The sequence below is a fragment of the Macrobrachium rosenbergii genome, chromosome 35 (assembly GCF_040412425.1).
Source record: "Macrobrachium rosenbergii isolate ZJJX-2024 chromosome 35, ASM4041242v1, whole genome shotgun sequence".
NCBI classification, from domain to species: domain Eukaryota; kingdom Metazoa; phylum Arthropoda; class Malacostraca; order Decapoda; family Palaemonidae; genus Macrobrachium; species Macrobrachium rosenbergii.
Window position 1 is genome coordinate 5,770,437 of NC_089775.1, and position 21,645 is coordinate 5,792,081.

The 21,645-nt window shown below is 40.4% G+C and overlaps 1 protein-coding gene across 1 annotated transcript in view; it reads left to right on the forward strand.

Moving 5' to 3' along the window:
• atos (atossa) overlaps positions 1–21,645 on the forward strand; it is a 76,660-nt gene that overhangs the window by 7,054 nt on the left and 47,961 nt on the right.

Genomic DNA, 21,645 nt, shown 5'->3' on the forward strand with positions numbered 1-21,645 from the left:
CCAGTCGTCGTCGTGAGTCAGCAGGACCACCGCCACCACCACCACCACCACCACGCTTTCAACAAAGACAACTTCGCGATCATTTTCCCAACGTGGTGGACTGCGTGTGTGTGTGTGTGTGCGTGTGATATATATATATATATATATATATATATATAAAACAGTTTTTCCTATATTATTATAAAACTATTTTGACGCATTTGAAGACACATGAATGATTTCAAGAACAGTTTTGTTTTAGACGATCCATTTATGCAATATTTTTTCAGCATTTGCAGCCCCGGGGCGAGAGGGGAATGGTAGGGGTTATAGTAAAGGATCGCACTGTGCATGAACACGTCATCATCCCCTGATGCTGTTTTTGGGAGACTGTGGCCATGGGCAGGTTAGCCAATTTCACGTGTTAATGACCTTTGGATGTGGGTTGAAGATGGGCGCAAACAAACATATGCACTCCCGGGAAAATAGGGAACAAGTGGGCGAAAGGGGGGGTGGGGGGGGGTCTTTCGGAATCTTTTGGGAGAGATAAGGTAGACTTTGAAACTTTGAGTGGGGATGTATAATATTCAGGAACCTCTAGAGAGCGAACCTTATATTTGGGGTAGGAACTGAAGTGATAGCTTGTGTGGAACTGCCTCCCTACTTGGGATGTCCAATTGGAATTTCTTCAAAGGTTCAAGCGAAGATGCGATTCATTGCTACCCTAATGGTATTCTCCTTGCATTTTAATACATTTTTATCTAATTATTTTATTAATTTGTTTTTTTTTTTATTAAGAATGACCTCTTTCTGTTACTGAACACCTTAATATTCTTTGGAAGCTTGAATTTCAAGTCAGTGGCCCCTTTTGTGGGCCGAGTCCATATGATTAGGGTTCATCTGAATTATTATTATTATTAATAATAATTTGGTAGGTCAGGATCAAACTAGTCTCATACCGGTACGGTTCATTGCCCCAGTTGAGGCCCCACTTCTGCTCTGTATCTTGCTGAGGTGTCAAAGGATAAGAAAATCCCAATCTTGACCCTCAGGACGCGACCGGGCCAACCCAGTCGAAGTCATTACTACCCACAGTTATTAGACCTAGTCTCCTGGAAGTTCTGAAAATCGGTTTGAACAAGTTTGGTCTCGTGTCCACCGAGAGGGCCTTCTCGTCTGGGATGTCATTCGTCCTACGAACCGAGAGCGTGTCCTTCACGGCGTCTTCTTCTTCTTCTTCTTCTTCCTCCTTCCATCCTGAAAGCAGAATTGGTTGTTTGGGTTCAGGGAACGTGTTTGAACATTTTGGGGAATAAGGGCACTTTTATTTTTTGAAATTGGAACAAGGGTCCATTTTTCCGGATTTGGAATAACAAGGACCCATTTTTTGGGGACTTTGAAAAAAAAAGGGGGTCAGTTTTCCTAAAGCTGAAAATAATGGCTCGTTTTTCGGATCTTGGAATAATAATGGCCCACCCATTTCATGGGACTTGGGATTATAGTGGCCAATTTTTGGAACTTTTTAAAGGTCATTTTTCTGAACTTAAAAATTATGGTTCAGTCTTTCTGAACTTTTACAGATCATGGAGATTGAACTTGGAATCTCTCTCTCTCTCTCTCTCTCTCTCTCTCTCTGAATTACACGCAATAGAACACATCTCATGCAGTAAGATACTTCCAATCACTGTTTCCTTGCAGTTGCACTCACAGGGGCATTACTAAAGGTTCTTTGCAGCGTCCCTTCGGCCCCAAACTGCAACCCCTTTCATTCCTTTTACTGTACCTCCATTCATATTATCCATCTTCCATCTTCCTGTCAACTTTCTCCTAACAATTATTTCATAGTGCAACTGCTTTGAGGTTTTCCTCCTGTTACGCCTTTCAAACCTAATTACCGTCAAGTTTCCTTCTCGGCGCTGAATGACCTCATAAAGTCCAGTGCTTGGCCTTGGGCCTAAGGTCTGTAAGCCATCCGAGAGTAGAATACTCTGAGAGACAGAGAGACAGAAACTGGAGTTTGAAGAGACTATAGCTGCTGATGACGGTCATGAATCCAGATCTAAGCCCTTTCACCAAACGCCATTTAGTAGCAAGACCAGAACAGCCCGGACGAGAGAGAGAGAGAGAGAGAGAGAGAGAGAGAGAGAGAGAGAGAGAGAGACAACGCAATCGGGTTCGTGCGCAAGTGAAGTAGTACTACTCGTTCCACTTTGCGAAATAACGAGAGAGGGAGCCATTTCTGGCCTCGCGGGATTCTCGTCTTGTTCCTCAGCGCGGAAGGCCCCGGGATTCGTCCCCCCTCCCCTCCCCCACAGCCTCCTCCTGAGTGGGCCCCTCCCCCCCCCAAAGTTCGTTTCAGGGGATTCTCGCCCTTTTGGGACGTCGTAGGAAGGTCGTTCTTGCGTCTGAGAGTCCTTTAATAACGTTATATATACTGCGTTTGATAGGAGATAACCGTTTCATGCCTTTTCAAAGTTCTATTTTAGCTTGTGGTTGTTGAGTCTTCTCTCTCTCTCTCTCTCTCTCTCTCTCTCTTGTTTGTGTAGTGGTTTGTTTACGTAGATGTTTGATATACATACATACATATATATATATATATATATATATATATATATATATATATATATATATATATATATATATATATATATATATATATATATATATTTTTTTTTTTTTTTTCTTTAATATTCCTTGAAAGCTTGAATTTCAAGTCAGTGGCCCCTTTGGTGGGCTTGTTCCATAAGAATAGGGCTCACCTGAATAATAATAATAATAATAATAATAATAATAATAATAATAATAATAATAATAATATATCGACCTTAAAATTCTACTAAAAAAATTACAAATCCACAACAAATTTTTAAGCTGTTAGATTGTAAATACAGAAACACAATCATCAAAATCTCATACAATCTTTGGTTTTTTTTATATATCTGGAGGAAAGGTTGCTTGGGGTCTTCAATCCTGAAAACAGCTGTTTTGGAGCACGCATTTTTTAGTTTTCTGTAAAGTAAAACTGTTGTGCCAGCCTTTTCTGTCCGTCCGCACTTTTTCTGTCCGCCCTCAGATCTTGAAAACTACTGAGGCTAGAGGGCTGCAAATTGGTATGTTGATCATCCACCCTCCAATCATCAAACATACCAAATTGCAACCATCTAGCCTGAGTAGTCTTTATTTTTTTAAGGTTGAAGTTATCATTAATCATGCTTCTGGCAGTGACATAGGATAGGCCACCACCGGGCAGTGGTTAAAGTTTCATGGGCCACGGCTCATGCAGCATTACAGTATACCGGGACCACCGAAATAGATAGATTTTCGGTGGCCTTGATTATACGCTGTACAGAAGACTCGATTGCTCCGAAGAAACTCCGGCACATTTTTTACTTATTTTGCTCAATAGGGTCCTTCAGAATCACTAGCTTCTCACCTGAAGCCCAGCACATTCTGATCACACTGTGTTTACTAGTGACATATTGGTATTTAATTCACTGTACTGGTATATCACCTCTGTGTTTTGGTACTCACTGACCAAAACTTCATCATAGATAATCTGGTAGATTAAAAGTCGCCATTTCTGCCGAAATGTATATGAAATTCATAGGTATTATTATTATTATTATTATTCAGAAGATGAAACCTATTCATATGGAACAAACCCACCAAAGGGGCCACTGGCTTGAAATTGAAGCTTCCAAAGAATATTAAGGTGTTCATTAGGAAGAAGTAAGAGGAAGTAAAGGGAAATACAGAAAGAAGAGATAACACTTATTAAAAAAGAAAATAAATAAATAAATAGATAGATAAAAATGTATTAAAATTCAAGAAGAATAGCGTTAGGGTAGTAATGCATTGCATTTTCGCTTGAACTTCTGAAGTTCAAACTGCACTGACTCTACTGATGATCTTAAATAAATACCAAGTTTTTAGGTAAACGTGGTACATTACGGTAAAATTCGCAATTGTCAGACTTTATGGTCCTTTTTGCAAAGCTGGGTTAAGTCTGGTTTGATTGCATATACACGTTATATGCAAGTATAAATGCAAGTTTGCTTGTAATTAGTGATTCTCTTCGGGTGGGTTCGAATCGTGCTACGGTCATCAGAACTACTTCCTATTCTTGCATTTGAATTTGAGGATTTTTAGTGACGAGCGTATCTTAAAAGTGTGAAGAATTCGAGGAGTTAAGAGGGCATTGTGGTTATTACAACATATAATTGAATGTAGATTCTTTACTCATATACTCTCAGAGTTACACACTGAAAAAGTGAATCGAGGAATGTACAAGGCATTTTGTGCAGTAGGATTTTAATGACTGAATCTTCCGAAATTCGCCCAAAAATAGCCAAGAAGCCTTGACCCTGGGGCTAGGGGGGGGATTTACACCTCGACAGAGAGGCGTTATTTGCCAAATCCGTTTGGGAACAGAGGCAGAACCGGTAGCCTTTGTTTACCCCTGACACAAGGGCCAGTGTCGTCTGCCTTACTTAGAACAAGTTGCTATTGTTTTGGCACCTACATCTGCATGAGATCTCTACCCCTGGGAAGGCACATTGTGACCGCTATGCAGCCACCTGGGCAGATAACGAGAGATAAGAGGGGGCGAACGGTATAAGAGCCCCATTTTTTAATTAGCGAGGTTGGCCCAGGTGGAAAGGTCCTTCCTTGGTTGTTGATAAGGTTTTAGTGGGTTCGACTTGTAGGAGATGTGGTGTCTTCACTCGAGGGATGTGTGGTAGTGTTGGTTAGTTTGTTGCTTTTGAAGAGGAATGGGTTTCTCTCTCTCTCTCTCTCTCTCTCTCACTTGGCCTGGTGGAATCTCTCTCTCAATTGTAGTTAATCTGTAAAGTTAGTGATTTCAAATCTCTCTCTCTCTCTCTCTCTCTCTCTCTCTCTCTCTCTCTCTCTCTCTCTCTCTCTCTCTCTCTCTCTCTCTCTCACCTACCTGCCCTGGTGTAATCTTTCTCCCAATTGTATTTATCCTGTAAAGTTTACTGATTTCAGTTTCTCCCTCTCTCTCTCTCTTATCCTCTCTCTCTCAAAGTTACTGATTTTACTGATCTCTCTCTCTCTCTCTCTCTCTCTCTCTCTCTCTCTCTCTCTCTCAATTGTAGTTATCCTGTAAAGTTTACTGATTTCAATCTCTCTCTCTCTCTCTCTCTCTCTCTCTCTCTCTCTCTCTCTCTCTCTCTCTCTCTCTCTCTCCGGTAGATTTGAAATCTGCATAACCACGAGTATATGACCAAATTAAATTGAGGCCATTCTCTTGATTAAGTCAAACGAAATATTTCATTAATTTTAATCAATTTTCTAAATTATGGGGTACCCCAGGGACCAATCTAGTTGACAGGGATGTAAAATAGAAATAAAAAATTACGAATTTCCTTCTGCTTCCAAACTTAAGTAAACAGTCTTTGTAATTTATATTATCTGTGTATTTCTGTAATTTCGTCTCATCTCATCCTCTGAGGAAAAATCCCAGTCTTATTATCTATACAAGCGTTTAGATTCTATGTTTTCGTTGACCCTCGACCTTTGTCCTTTGTCCAATCTGTTTGACAGGTAGGGTTCTCTGACCATGTTATATTTACCATCCTATTTCTAATTTCCATAGTTCATTTAAATGTTAAAATTTAAGTTTAGTCTACAAGGTTGTAATCTCATTTTATCTTCTAGTCCCAAGGGCAGAGATTAGTGAATTCATTTAGGTCAAGTACAAGCAGAATGTGTGTGTGTAATCGTTGCCGACGGCAGAGTAGCGCTTTTGATATGCTATCGGCTGGTCACCCGGCCAGCGAGGTTTCAGTAATGATGTGTCTGGTCCATGGTCTAAGTATTTCGTCTTCTTAGACTTAGACCGTGGTCTGGCCAGTCCTTGGATGGTTGACCAGTCACCACCAAGAAACGCTTGAGAAAAGTAGGAAATTTGACAAAATATGAAGGGTTTCACAACTGTATGTTCACACAAGTATTTCCTATTGAACACCTTAATATTCTTTGGAAGCTTAAATTTCAAGTCAGTGGCCCCTTTGGTGGGTTTGTTCCTTATGAATAAGGTTCATCTACTGAATAATAAAGATAATTATGATTAAACTCTGCATTCGTCTAGGTGCTTCTGTTAACTTGGCCACCACACACTCGAACAACTGAACATAATGAAATCAAATTTGTGTTAGCCTTAACCCCCTGAGAATGTTTCTCAGAAAAGGATTATCTGTACGTTCGTTCTACCAGTGCTTGCCACCAGGCCTGAATCTCATCTCCGTAGTTAAAAATGAATAAAATAATGTTGGGATCATCACGAGATGACTGTCTGAATAACATGTCTCTTAACCTTCGTGCTGGAAGCCAAAATTGCTTGGTAATTATTGTAAAATAAATAAAAATAAATACATTTTAAATGTCAGCCCTGTGTCCCACGTAAGTCACGTATCAGATGAGTAATGAAGTATGATAAGTCAGAGTATATATATTTATTATTTTTATTTTTGTAATTGGATTTCAAGGCTAAGCGTGAGAGACGATAAGTGCCAAGCACCTTTTATCGGCAAAGGACGACGTGAAATTTAGAATTTTGAGATAGGGGCCCTCAGATTAGAGACTTGTCTGTTAAGGCTATGTATACCTACAGCTCTCTCACACATTTGAAATTAGGAGAAATTCCCCTTGGTCATACTTGAAAATTTGTTGAAACTGGGACTTTTGGGAGGGCCTCGATGAGGTAATCATTATTCCGTATCGCCCCCGTGACGTCGTCATCATTTCGTTGGAAAATCTTACGTCATCGTTTTTACAGGGATTCGGTTGACGGTTACTGTCACTGTTAAATCGTTTTTCCCATGCGCCATTATTTTGTTAATATAAAACCCTCATTTTAATATACTTTCTTATGTATTTTTAAACCAGTTCGGCATGTTGGCGTTTCTGTGCAACTGTAATTATAGACTTGAACAGTACGCCATGACGGATGAGCTTAGTTGCCACTTACTATTTTTTTTATCGCGGGGAGTTGCCAGGTGTTGCCATCCCACGAGCTGTTTAATAAAGAAGAATTGGTCTCATTTATTTATTTATTTATTTATTTACATATACTTAAGTTTTAATTATACTTTTTCAAGTGGAAATTGCTCAGTGTGCGTGGTACAATTTTATTACACAAATAGATATATTATAAATGTTATTATTCGGCGCTACATGATAAATGATTTTACCGCGATATCTCTCTCTCTCTCTCTCTCTCTCTCTCTCTCTCTCTCTCTCTCTCTCTCTCTCTCTCTCTAAAGCTATCTTCTCCCTACAGGTTTTGCTGTTGTTGTAAATAATACGATTCGCTTCGCGATTTCTGACGCATGCGACAACAGCTGGGTAGATGAATAGGAGAGAGAGAGAGAGAGAGAGAGAGAGAGAGAGAGAGAGAAGAGAGAGAGAGAGAGAGAGAGAGAGCGCTCCGCTGTAGACTTTCACTGACTCGTAGGTAATTTTAGTGGGGTTTTACTTTTCCGTTGGTGTAAGTGTTACACATTGCGCGCGCGCGTGCATGCGCGCACACACACACACACACACACAATAGAATTCTTGTGGACCAACATTGTCACTTTATTCAATTAATTTTAGTTCTTGTGTACAGTTGCCATAAGGGTTAAAATGTTATTCCAATTGATTTTAAAGACAGAATGTCAGTATATTATTATTATTATTATTATTATAACCATCAAAGATAAAGATGTTATAACCAATCTATAACACATAAGTACATTTTCAAGGATACAGGCTGAAATAGCCCTGCTATTTTCTTTTGCGCCTCTACAGATATGTCCCCCTCAAAAAGTGCACATTAATGGCACTTTAAAGCGGCGTGTAACTCTGATCCTTACTGTGCCGAAACATATGGGTCATTTTCCCCCTAAAACACTTGTCAATTCATTCGCCATTACACTGCTTAGCAACTCTGGTCTTCCGAGGACCCTGACATAGGACCCATTTTCCCAACAACTTCCTCTTACTTGAATGTCACGCGACTTTCCTCCTTAGTTGAACAGTTCAGAAGAGTCATTTACTATTGTTTAAAGCACTCGCATTGATATCAGCCCTTAAAGTATTCCTGTACAAGGGTGCTTTTCATCATCTGAAGCCTCCTACGAGTTTTTGACAGTCTGGCAACTCTCCAGCCTCGGGGAGTGATGCCATAACAAGGTCCACGAAAAATGTATTTTGCACGTCGTTTAATTAGTCCTTGTACGGTAATGGTTTCAGTGATAATATTTATACTTGTTGCTTATGGTAGCAAGGTGTATAGTTTGCATATGATTATTGATAGTAGGATATTTCTGTGTGTGTTTTTGGGACATTTACTGAGACGTAAAATTGAAATGTACAACTGTTTCGTCTCTCCTTTAAAATATAAGTTATTTGTTATCACGAGAACTTTTTTATTGTTTTTGCAATAGTATTTGATACATTATCGCACGTCGTAGTACAGTTATAATATTAATCATATCTCAAAACGACTTTTCATCTCTTAACGTCAAGTGGCGTTGCAATTTGACCTTTCGGTCGGCTGTGCATAAGAACCAGAATGATACGAACGAGGCGTTAAATAATGTCAGGCCACGCGAATTTTATTTTGGGGGGATTGTAGCAGGAAAGCTTCAACTCTCTCTCTCTCTCTCTCTCTCTCTCTCTCTCTCTCTCTCTCTCTCTCTCTCTCTCTCTCTCTCTCTCACCTTCCGGAAAATGTCACACGGTTTTGGGATGAGATGTGCCTTAAAGGTTATGCACCCAGGGGTGTGTTTGTGTGTGTGTTTGACGAAGGTTACCTGTAATCAGCTGCGCGGGAGTCGGCCGTAGGTTACCTGGGTGCAGGTAACTGTGTCATCGCCTTGAGCCACGCAAGATAAATACTGCTTTTTCACCTTTTTCATTCGTCTCCTGTTGTCTGTGCTTGCGTGGACGAGGAACCGCTTGACGTTGCTTTTATTCTCTCCATTATAACTCCCTGTTCTCGTGATATTTCGTTATCACGGACTTACTGATAAAAAGAGTCATTGCTTCCTCCCAAGCTGATTGGCAGAGGTAATTATGGAGCCACCGAATAGAACCGACGGGTAATGATGACGCGTCGAGTTCATTCTTTTGAGCAGAGCAGAACGATTTCTGTTCTATTCCCTGGCTGTTACCCAGAACAGTTTCTTGTTCATTATTATTTTTATCGGTGGGAGAAAGTAACCAGAACTTCGCTGTGATTGGTCCATGGCTTCGAAGGGCGTGGTCTTTTGAGACCAGATTGTAATTTTGTGGATTTTTTTTTTTTTTTTGCCGAATATGCGTTCTAGAAAGGGCCAGTGTGGGCTTGTATGCTCCATTCGACTATTTATCCGTGGTACGTGATTTTATTTATACTCTGGTCTTGATTTTCATTATAGAACAGCTGTAAAAAATGGGGATATTAATTCTTGCTTATGGATATTAATGTCATCTTCAGATGTATCTTGATTGATTATCAATTCCTGATGAAGATACCTTGTTCTGCGAGTGACATTTCTTGTCCAGGGTTTTTTCTGTCGATGGTAAATATCCCAGCGACTTCCTATTCTTCATTATTCTTCATTATAGCGTCACTGAGGAACCGCATTGTATCAAAAACCAAGGTTTATCTCACCACGAAGGACGTTTTGACGAAGCATTTAGCGAAAGTTAGTACTTTGACATTGACGATCTACTAATACAACCTCTCTCTCTCTCTCTCTCTCTCTCTCTCTCTCTCTCTCTCTCTCTCTCTCTCTCTCTCAAAACAAGGCCGTGTTTCCCTCCAAACCACTGTAGTTCCTTATGCGTTACAAGTATGCGGTTTTCGCAATGTTATTTGCTTCCGTGACGTCACGCCTGAAAGGGGGCGGCCTCTATTGCGCAGGCGTAGTCGCGTGACGTCATCGATGCTAGAGAAGGTAACATTCTCTCTCTCTCTCTCTCTCTCTCTCTCTCTCTCTCTCTCTCTCTCTCTCTCTCTCACTTTTGGTCTGATTTCTTGCACTGAGACCTTTTCATATTCTTAGGTTGAACTTATATTCTCTCTCTCTCTCTCTCTCTCTCTCTCTCTCTCTCTCTCTCTCTCAGTTTCTCAAAATAGAATCTTGTGTTGGGAAGCTTCTTGTATTTCCAGTTTGAACTTCAATTCTCTCTCTCTCTCTCTCTCTCTCTCTCTCTCTCTCTCTCTCTCTCTCTCTCTCTCACAAAACAGAATCTTGCGAATTTTTCATATTTCCAGTTTGAACTCTCTCTCTCTCTCTCTCTCTCTCTCTCTCTCTCTCTCTCTCTCTCTCAGCAAGAGACCTTCTTTTTAGACATGGTATTCGAACATGTCTCCTGACATTCGTAAGAGTTCTTTGACGATTCAGCAAAATTTAGAGCCTTGTCGAATACAACTTGACTGGATTACGAGATTGGTAGACCTGTAGTTGTAGATCTGTACTGGTATGAATCACGTCGATAGGCCTAAATGCTTTCATTCATTTGCGGAATGGTTCGTCACATCACTAAGCTCGGGACTTGCCGTCTCGACCCTGTCTTGCCATTAATAATAATAATCATAATAATAATAATAATAATGATATCAACCAGCGTAGCCTTGTCTGGGCTCCCAGAATTATCTTGTGGGAAAATGGCCCAAAAACCTTTGTCATTCTGGACCAAAAACAGACACTTATCAAGGTCTCTCTCTCTCTCTCTCTCTCTCTCTCTCTCTCTCTCTCTCTCTCTCTCTCTCTCTCTCCTGAAAGCAATTATACTTAATGATTGATATTTGAACGCAGATGTATTCAGTTATTGCTATTTTAACACTTGGAATTCCTTCCATATCTGTGTTAGTAGCTCAAGGTTTGTGTGTACTGAGGGCGTCTGGGATCTCTGGCTGGTTACCCATTCACTTTCTGACCAGACCTCAGTATGCTTAGCTTTGATAATCAGATAACCAGTTGCTTTAAGGGTATTTGAGGTAATGTGTGTGGTTGGTTCTGCATATTTTCTTAGATGCTAATTTATGATGTATAATGGGCAGGATGGTTTCACTGACGACAAATTGTCAGGTTTGTATGGAACCACCAGAGGGTTAATGATATAGAATGGGTTGCTAATTGTTTGTTTTTTTTATCATTTTTATGTGTTTTGACCAAAGTTTTCCTTGTGTGTTTTTGTCGAGACCTAATTGTTTTGTTTTTTATCATTTTCTGTGTTTTGACCAAAGTTTTCCTTGTGTGTTTTTGTCGAGACCTCTACATATTCATAGGTTGAACTCTCTCTCTCTCTCTCTCTCTCTCTCTCTCTCTCTCTCTCTCTCTCTCTCTCTCTCTCTCTCTCTCTCTCTGACTTTTGTTTTTAATTATTTTTAAAGTCTTTAATTCGTCCTTTCAATAATTTTCATAAACATTTATTAAAGCAGAGAGAATAAACGAGAAATTAAGGAACAAAGTGACGAAAGTAGGAAATAGGAAAGAGTGATAAAGGTTGTAATAAAAGCCAGGGAAGACAGATCTTATGAATGAAGCCATTCTCTGGAATTTCCGGTTCTTCGTTAAACTGGTCTGTCATTTCAGAGAGAGAGAGAGAGAGAGAGAGAGAGAGAGAGAATAACCTGTGAATCATGGGAAGATTGGCATTTGTGTCTTTCATTCATAAGTAATATTTCAAAAGGAAAAATTAATGAAGACTCTCTCTCTCTCTCTCTCTCTCTCTCTCTCTCTCTCTCTCTCTCTCTCTCTCTCTCTCTCTCTCTCCAAGGTGGGTTCACTAAATATTCTACCTTTGCTGCAGATTTCAACAACAGAAACCTCGATGCCTGAAAGTGTGTAGATTTTGCGCGCGTGCAGGCAGGACAAGAGAGAGTGTGTGTATGTGTATGTTGATGTGTTCTTGCGCGCGCGTGGGCCCGTGGCCGCACGTGTAAACGCGTTCAATATTGGTGGCAGAGTACGAAAGTAGCGTGACATTTTGGTAGGCGAGAGTACATAGCAAGGTTCGTGAGAGAGAGAGAGAGAAGAGAGAGAGAGTGAGTGTGATTGATTATTCATGAGACAAATGGATAGAGAATCTTTTTTATTCTTGCGAACGACGAGAATTGACGTGCGCGCCTGAGCGCGCGCAGTCACGAAGTTATAAGAATTAATGTAGTCTGGACGGTGGTGAGTCTCATCGTAACTTTCTACCTATGACGATATATATACTGTATATAATGTATATATATATATATATATATATATATATATATATATATATATATATATATATATATATATATATATTTATTTATATGTATGTAAACTTATAAACTTCACAAACGTTTATTTACACTCTTGACAATTTATTATTATTATTATTATTCAGTAGATGGAACAAGCTAATGTATAGATATTGTTGTACATTTGTTTTCAAATCCCTAATGCGTATTATTTTAGTAGTATATTGACTCAAGAACTCTTAAACAAGTTTGGATGAAACCTCACGGAAGTATTTATTAAGTAATGAGGTTTGTAGATAACGTAGTTTTACTTTTTTGAGGAAAAAAGTAAATATTTTGAGGGTTTTTTTACGTGTGAAAAACTGTATGGGGGCAACTTTACGACGGAATAAGCCACAGCATGTGTCTCAGTTGCTAAACTTGTGCGCAGGGAGGGTGAGATGGCTGAATGAAACTGTCCTGTCTCTCTCTCTCTCTCTCTCTCTCTCTCTCTCTCTCTCTCTCTCTCTCTCTCTCTCTCTCTCTCTGTCTCGCGACCCTTGACAAAATATAGGAGCAATTGCTGTTTCTTGTTAAGTAGGTTACCAGTGCATTTGTAAGAGTGTAGTCTTAAATTATTGTTTCGCCTTAAGTGACCTTCCTCTCTCATTGCACAGATGCAACTCAGCTTTATTGAAAAGCCTTGGCTTGTGTGTGTGTGTGTGTGTGTGTGTGTGCGCGCGTGTGCTTGCGCGCCAGGGTTTCACTAATATTCCTTTTTCCTTCTTTCTTTCACGCTACGCTTAGGGTACAAAGCATAGCTGACTTAACTCGCGTTTTCCACTGGTTAACGATTGTGATGTCAGCTTTTCTAGGCCAACGTTTCCTCTGCGGCGAAGATGAGAATGCCTTCGAATGCCTCTGTGTTCCCCGAAGTCTGGCCGCTTATTTGTAATATTCTTAGGCCTTGGGAAGGCCAGGAACACGTAACTGGGCGCATTAGGGGGGGATTACCGAAGCCTTGAGCTGGGCGAAGCTCTGTGAAACGTTTCGTTCGCCAGCTCTCCCCTCTCTCTCTCTCTCTCTCTTGCTCTCTCTCTCTCTCTCTTGCTCTCCCCCTCGGCTAGACCGAATCAATAAAGGGACGTTGACCCGAAGGGCGAAAACGTCTGCCTTTGTTTACTTTTTATCAGATTTAAACGTTGGGTCCCGAAACGTTTCGTTCGATCCGGACTTGTCGTCCTCGAGGCTCGCGGACTGGGATCTGAGTTTGTGCTTTTTAATGGGTTGTTTTATTCGTATTATATAGAGAGAGAGAGAGAGAGAGAGAGAGAGAGAGAGAGAGAGAGAGAGCTATCATCCCTCCAATATCAACGGCTACTACACTAAAACTCTAAGTAGAAATCATCACGCGACGTAGACGCATATCTATATAATTTCCCCCAAACAACGAAAAGTAGAATTAGTACCATAAACAGATCCCCACCGAGTCAGTGACCCCGTTCGAACGATAGATTACGGCTCCCGAACGGTACATTGCGGGAAAACGAAACGAAAGTAGGTCAGTTTTTGTTTCTTTTCGTTTTTTTTTTATGTTTTTCAAGAGCGCCCTCTTTTTCTTATTTTTTTTTCCTCAAGGCTCGGCGAGTATTTCATAATACTATATGGGACGATTTAGAGTAAGCCTGGTTGTGTTATTTGTTGAGATGTTGATGCAGTTTCGTTTATGTTTTCGTGTGAGGGATTCTATACGTATTTATAGATAGTCTAGATATCTATCTATCTATATATCTAGAGAGAGAGAGAGAGAGAGAGAGAGAGAGAGAGAGAGAGAGAGAGAGAGAGAGAGAGGTGTGGTGTGGTTGTGAGGCTGGGGGGAAAAATCACGTTAAATGCAGCTAAGCGGATTTGGGTGCAATACCTTGGGACGAATTGTCTCAGACCTTGAAAAAAGCTTAGTGTTTATGCCACGTTTTGTAACTCGCTTTTCTTTCGCTGTAAGTTTCTCTGACCCCTTATATCTGTGTACTAGAGAACTTGTACGTAATTTGGTACAAATCGGTGAAGATTTGGGGTAAGCTATTGGGCCTAACGGGAGGGGTGTATGCACGCCACAAAAATCATTTATTTTTCCTGCAGGAAGGGATGGTAAAATAGTGACCAGCGTTTATTTAGGTTTATTTTGGTGTGGATATTTCGTATGTTGATGATTGACTATTGTCAGACGAATGTTTATGCCTATACGGATGATTTTATTGATAGATTTCAATGTATTTGTGGAAATAATACCAGTCTGCATAGTACATAGTTCCAAGGGCGTATGAATCTATGAGCTAGCTGCCTATGAAAACTCTTTCTGCGCCAGGGACCCTTGCACATGGTATGTGTGTTTGTGTGTGTGTGTGCATGTGTGCATCAGCTTGTATGTGTTACATAGTACCCCAAGAGGTGGGGTGTTGGTGGGGTGGGGGGTTGACTAAAGAGTTTGTGCGTTTGTCGCTCCACACAGCAACCCCTTTCACGAATATCGCAATCCTCAACCAACGGATTCTTTTTTCTTTTTATTCCTTTTGTCGAAGATCATTCCATTTTAACGCGACGCTGCTGCCTCTGCTGCTGAATAAAGAATTTAAAGAAAGAAGGGTCGTATGTGACACGTAACACTGAACTGCAATACGAGATTAAAAATAAGATCATTGTGAAGATTTTCCTACGCTCAATGTTTATATCGAGGGAGTTGCCAATCAGTCGATTAGAGGCGCAGTTTTATCGGCGGCCTGCCGTCGAGTCTCGTATGCAAAATGAATACGGTCGATCTGTTGCAACAACGGCATTCGAAGCGAAAGGTAGTTTCTACCTCGTAATGGAAGGTTGTTTTTGTGGATGGCAAACGTGAATTAAATATAAAACTGGCAACTTTCGGGTCCAGGGCTGCCAACCGTGGCTCTTACGTAATAGTGAGTTCTTCCCCTTCGGTCTGTTTCTAGGGGGGAGTTGCCAATTGTTAATAAATGTTAGGCTTATTCGACTCCCTCTCACACATGTTGCCACATTTATTACGATTTTACAGACGCAGAAGTCTGGTTCTCCAAAATATATAATATACTGTGAACTCCGTCGTTCACAGTGTGCCTAAATTTAACATGAAACGTGTTACAGAATACCAGAAACTCGTTTAATTATGGCGTTTTTTTTGCGTGCTGCTGTGACGACAAAGTCTTGCGCACTACAATCGACTGTGAGGTTTTGCATAGTTGCGGAATTTCCACTCCTACAATGTTTATCGAGTTCATTTCGCACGGATGTTTACACAAGGGTATCGTCAAGAGGAGAGGGAACACTTACATAATGCTATTTTTGGCTAAACCCTTTGGGAAGAATGTAAATATCCTTTTCTAACTAATGCATACCAATCAGCCTTTATACTCAAGGGACACAGAGAGAGAGGAATCTGTAGTATAATCACACTGCTTGCATTTCTGTACCGTATGAGTTAACAACAGCTGAGAGATCTTGAGAGGGAACGAAAGCTACAAAATGCCACCGACGTCACTCCTGGTACACAAAAAATATTGATAAAAATAGGCAGTTACCAGGGACACCATAATTCTCGCTACTTGTATAGGGGGCCAGTGATCTTATAGAAATGACACGGTTATAGACAGGGTGTCCCTGAAGTAATTGTTCATATGATATTTATCCTGGCGACATTTTGAAGCAGTATGGCGGCTGTAGTGTAGTGGGTTTAAATTAAGAAGAAAGTCATATTTGTTAAAAATGACACAAGGGAGTTCGTTAGTGAGAGGAATTGTTATTGATGCAAGTACACTATATATGTCATGTATTATTTCATTTTTAAAAGTCAGTGGGATCTTGATTTTTTAAAATATTTTATTTTTATGGCCTACACTGAACCTTGCATGGCTCACTGCACACAGTATTTCAGTCTCTCTGCAGAGACTTTAAGTCCCCAAGTTTCTGAACTTTCTGCCTTATTGATTTCATCAAGTAGTCCCTCTTAGCTGTTCAACTTCCTTAACTATTTTTCACTCCAATTTAACCTCATACGGGAATAGATTCTTTTGGCGACCTCAAAGAGAATAAATGTTTGCTTTTTACTAAATATAAAGTCTAAGTTGTATTAACTTAATGGCCTAAAATTCTTTCCCTTGTCTTGTACAAACTTTTACTCTAAACCAGGCACTCTCTTTTGCTATAGCTGGGTAAGGATACATGACCTATGCAAAAAAATTAAGAGAAAAATAATTTTCTCTGAAATCAAAACTCAATTATAGGAAGTGATACATAATTCCCATTGTAAAATTTACTGATTTTGTCTATTAAAACACTTATACTCTGCACAGTGAGGAACCTATTGTAACTTGGCAGAGATATGCTCTGAATTGAGCTGTCTTAAGAAGTTGTCGCTCTGGTATCAGGTGTTATATACAAGCCGCGGAAGTCACACGGCCTGACGCCAGATAACAATAGCAGGTGTGTATTTTGTACGGGATGAGAAACTGTTTACCTGATGTGTCAAAACCAAACTCATTTGCTGGGTCTTCACCAAACACGTGACCGAGTTGACCAGACCCGACACAGGTGTTGGGTCTCCGTGTGATTGCCTGTTAAACACCTGTGCAGGCGGTGATGTATGTACGTGGCGTTATCAAGTCATTTGTTTTATGATTGCACTGCTGTTTTCATTTTTACTTCTCGTTGGTATGGATTTATTTAAATGGGGGTGGGTCAGCTGGTAGCACCCTTTGCATTTCATTTGAGAGTCCTGGGTTCGATCCCGATGTGAGGTCGAATTTTTTATTTATGTTACACATTGGCACATGTGTTGATTATTACCATGCATGTAAGCCTGGTTCCCATGGTAGAGGACATCTACATTTTATATATGTGTGTGTGTGATTAATTAATATATAATTAAATCTAATACTGCCCTTCTTTTCTCCCCAGGTACGTGGAAGTGATAATTTTGTGATTCACTGAAAACTGGACTTAGACACAGTAAGTAGATATCTTAAATGCGTAGATACATTTGTATGTGAAATCATTTGCCCAGTGGGTCTGCCCCGTTCATAAGCCTCTCCCTTGTCGACTTTTCACTCTCCTGCCCTTTTAAAGTAAAATTATTATTATTATTATTATTATTATTATTATTATTATTATTATTATTATTATTATTATTACACTTTGGTCACAGTACTTACATAGGTGGAGTTTTAGAACTCGTTTTCCCAACATGGTATTATTGTGATACCAATTCCCAGGACATTTGTTAAAAAATCCCAAAGTAAAATTTTTTGTCAAAGTTTTTGGGAGGGGGAAGTGATCTTAAGTAGGTGAGAAATATACATATGTATGTTTGTGTGTATATATATATATATATATATATGTTTGTGTGTGTTTGTGTTTATTGGTTGATCATACAGGCATGACAAACTCCCAATATCATATTAGGAAACCACACAATAAAATTATTTGGTAGATATTTGAGTAATAAACTGCGCACTGTGTATGCGCGCACGCGCGCATATATACTAACGCGCGCGCGTATCTGATGGAGAAAGGCCGTTTATGGGTCGCAAGTATCCTGGAGTGTTTATGCAGAGGTCAGGATAGGTCAGTCGAGGCTTGGCGCTGGGTCACGGGAGGGTATTTGCGAAGGATTTCTCTTCCAGGATTCAGTAGTTTCAATTCAGGGTTATGTAGGTTCAGTCTAATGTCCGCATGTAGCCCAGGCTTGAGTGAAGAGGTTATATTTTATTATGTAGAAGGAATGGTTTCAGAAATTGTCACTTTTTACCAGAAACGTATGTGATTGTAATAGCCACAATGCCCTCTTAACTTGTCGAATTCATCACACTTTTTGGATGAGCTCGTCGCTGCGAAGCCTGAGATCCGAAATGCAAGAACATGAAGATGTTCTGACGTCCGTAGCGCGATTCGAACCCGCGTCCAGAGTGTCAGAAACGAGGTGATCAGAGTTTCTTCATATTCTTGCATTTAGATCTAAGGCTTTGCAGTGATAACCGTATCCAAAATCTCTCTCTCTCTCTCTCTCTCTCTCTCTCTCTCTCTCTCTCTCTCTCTCTCTCTCTCTCTCTCGTTTCCAAAAAGTATACAAATAGATTGGAGAATTCAAGAAGTTAAGATGGCATTGTGTGTGTGTGTGTGTGTGTATTTTTGTGACCCCCACCTTGAAAACGAAACCTACTGCCGATCCAGGTGCTACTGTACACCCATTCGAGGTCATGACCTGAAATACGCCTACCTTGACCCCAGAGAGAGAGAGAGAGAGAGAGAGAGAGAGAGGGCGAGGTTCTTCTCGCGAAAGTGATTTGTCACGAACGCATGACCTGGTTATGCATTGTAGCGTTGTAGGTTTTGAATGCGGGGAAGTGTGGAAGGAGTAATTACTCTTGCATTAAGTAATTGCATTAAATTTTGGAGTTGCAGAGGCTATGTTAATGGCTCTTAAGCAAGGGCCCGTGCAAGCGTTTGAAAATTAGATAAATATTCGCTAATTGAATGCCGAGTTTTGTCAGGTGTTGGTAGAATTTTTTATTTTATTTTTTTTTAGTTCATTCTGGTCAATAAATACATTTTTCAGTTGATATGGTGAAATTATGAAGGTTTTTCAGTATTAGTGATTGTATTCTGTCTCGATTTTTTTTGCAGGCGGATAAGTAGGTCAGTTACGGATTTTCCGAGAGAGGAAAATTGAATTTTATTTACGTAGATTTTTATAGTTTTTTCCCATCTCTGTTCTCAGCGTAAATTGCTTATATATATATATATATATATATATATATATATATATATATATATATATATATATATATATATATAGAGAGAGAGAGAAGAGAGAGAGAGAGAGAGAGAGAGAGAGAGAGAGAGAGAGAGAGAGAGAGAAATAATATATCCCCATCAAAGGTACATGAACATGACATGAAACACTTGTCACCAGACATTGGTGAAAGACTTGGAAACACACACACACACACACACGCACACGCACACACACAGCGGGAGTGAAAGTCACAAAAGCAACGGATGTCATGATGTCAGCGCCTAATAGCAACAAGATCTGGAACAATTCCCTGATTGTTCAGTTGGGTAATAATAATAATAATAATAATAATAATAATAATAATAATAATGTCTTTTCCCCACCTCAACGACCAGTCTTGGGAAATTCCTCGCCTCCGCTCCGCCGATTATATTTCTCAGTTCTGTGAAATGGTCGTTTCTCTCTCTCTCTCTCTCTCTCTCTCTCTCTCTCTCTCTCTCTCTCTCTCTCTCTCCTTTGACGGACAGCAATGCAACTTTTTTTTTTTTTGAAGCCGAAGAAAAGAGGTGCGTTTGACCCACTCACGTGGAACTGGTTGGAACGAGAAGCGGCAGATTCGTTTTAGGTCAGGCGGCCCAAGGAGGCCTGCGTAGGTGTGTGTGACGACCGGAGTCCTGTTGTTTCTCGGATCGTGATTTTTTTTTTTTTTTAAGTTTTCTGTAAAAGAAAACTGCTGAGATGGCTACTCTGTCCGCACTTTTTCTGCCCGACCTCAGATCTTGAAAAGTGCTGAGGCTAGAGGGCTGCAAGTTGGTATGTTAATCATCTACCCTCCAGTGATCAAACATACCAAATTGCAGCCCTCTAGCCTCAGTAGATTTAATTTTATTTAAGGTTAAAGTTAGCCATGCTCGTGCGTCTGGCACCAACAACACTGGCCACCACCCACTGCGCCTTGGGTGTAAGTTTCCTGGGCCGCGGCTGAGAGTTTCGTACAACATTATACGCCGTACAAAAAACTCGATGGCGGCGAAGAAACCTCGGCACATTTTTTACTTGTGTATTTTTTTCACTGGTGTTCTTGTAACGAACATATCTCAAGAACAAGTGAGCGGATTTTTATAAAACTTGGCTGGTTTGTTATTTAGGTGACATTCTCGTGAAGTTCAACTTTTGGAAGAATGGCGTTCATAGCTGACAATTGTTTCACACCATTGAAGTTGATTACATCTGCTAACTTTCACCAATTTCTGTCCACCAGTTCCTGAGATAAAGGGATTCATACCTGAATTATGACTTTGGAAGAATCCATAATCTTATCGTATCATCCTTTGGGATTTAATAAGTATTAGCATCCACAAGAGGATGGCACAGTTGGGGCATCTTAGATACCCCGGGTTTGGGGGTTGGGGGAGGGGGTTTGGGGGTTGAGGCCCTTATAGCTATGAAAAGTTTAAAGTTTAGAGGTGGGAGCCGTGGTTCAAGATTCACTCCCCCAGCCCAGGTGAGGTGAAAGCTCTGTAGTGGGAGGCATTTCTTACTGGGGTGAGGTGTCCCCCCAGGCCCCTTAGAATTCAACACCTGGAGAGAGAGAGAGAGAGAGAGAGAGAGAGAGAGAGAGAGAGAGAGAGAGAGAGAGAGAGTTAACGATTAAAATGAGTTACTTGTTGTATGAGGTATGTCTGCCTATCGTGAGAGAGAGAGAGAGAGCTTGCGTTTAAAATGAAAGTGTGTTGCTGAATGAGACATGTCTGCCTATCATGAGAGAGAGAGAGAGAGAGAGAGAGAGAGAGCGATTAAAATGAAAGTTACGCGTTGGATGGGACATGGCTGTCTGACAGAGAGAGAGAGAGAGAGAGAGAGAGAGAGAGAGAGAGAGAGAGAGAGATGGCTGCTGGTACCCAGTTACTTTTTTGGACAATTTTCCTCAAACCTTTAATCTCATTTTTTTATTTTTAGAACTGTCCAAATTTGCGTAGGCGATTCCTTCTTCTTCTTCTTCTTCTTCTTCTTCTTCTTCTGCAGACCTCGTTCTGGCAACACTGCGTATGAGACCACGGGTCCTGTAGCGTCACTTTTACTTTTCTGATTTATAGCAAATTGCGTCGTGCGCAGCATTCACTTGTTTTGGGGGGCGGGGGTAGAGGGGGGGCGGGGCGACCAGGCTTGTCATTGCTCTGCGCAGGGATTCATTGAAAGGTGTTTGCATTCATTAAAATTCTCTTCGTCCTCCAGGGAAATGAGGAGGAAGTTGTAGAGTTAATAGAGTGTTATTATTATTATTATTATTATTATTATTATTATTATTATTATTATTATTATATTTTGTGGCAAATCCAGTAACAGAAATTCAGCCCAGAATATCATTATTCCATCCACGCGAAAAAGTCTCGCAGAAGCAGTGAAAGTCGAAAGATTACGGGACTGGCCCTTTCTCTCTCTCTCTCTCTCTCTCTCTCTCTCTCTCTCTCTCTCTCTCTCTCTCTCTCCCATGGAGAAAGTTTTCACTGTCTGAAAAGGTTTTTTGATCAGAGGAGCTGCAATTGGTGCAATTTCACCCCAAGTTTTTCTGTCGCAATTTGGTCGAATGCAGACGGTAATAGCAGTAGTAATAGCAGTAGTAGTAGTACTAATATTAGGAGACAAGTAG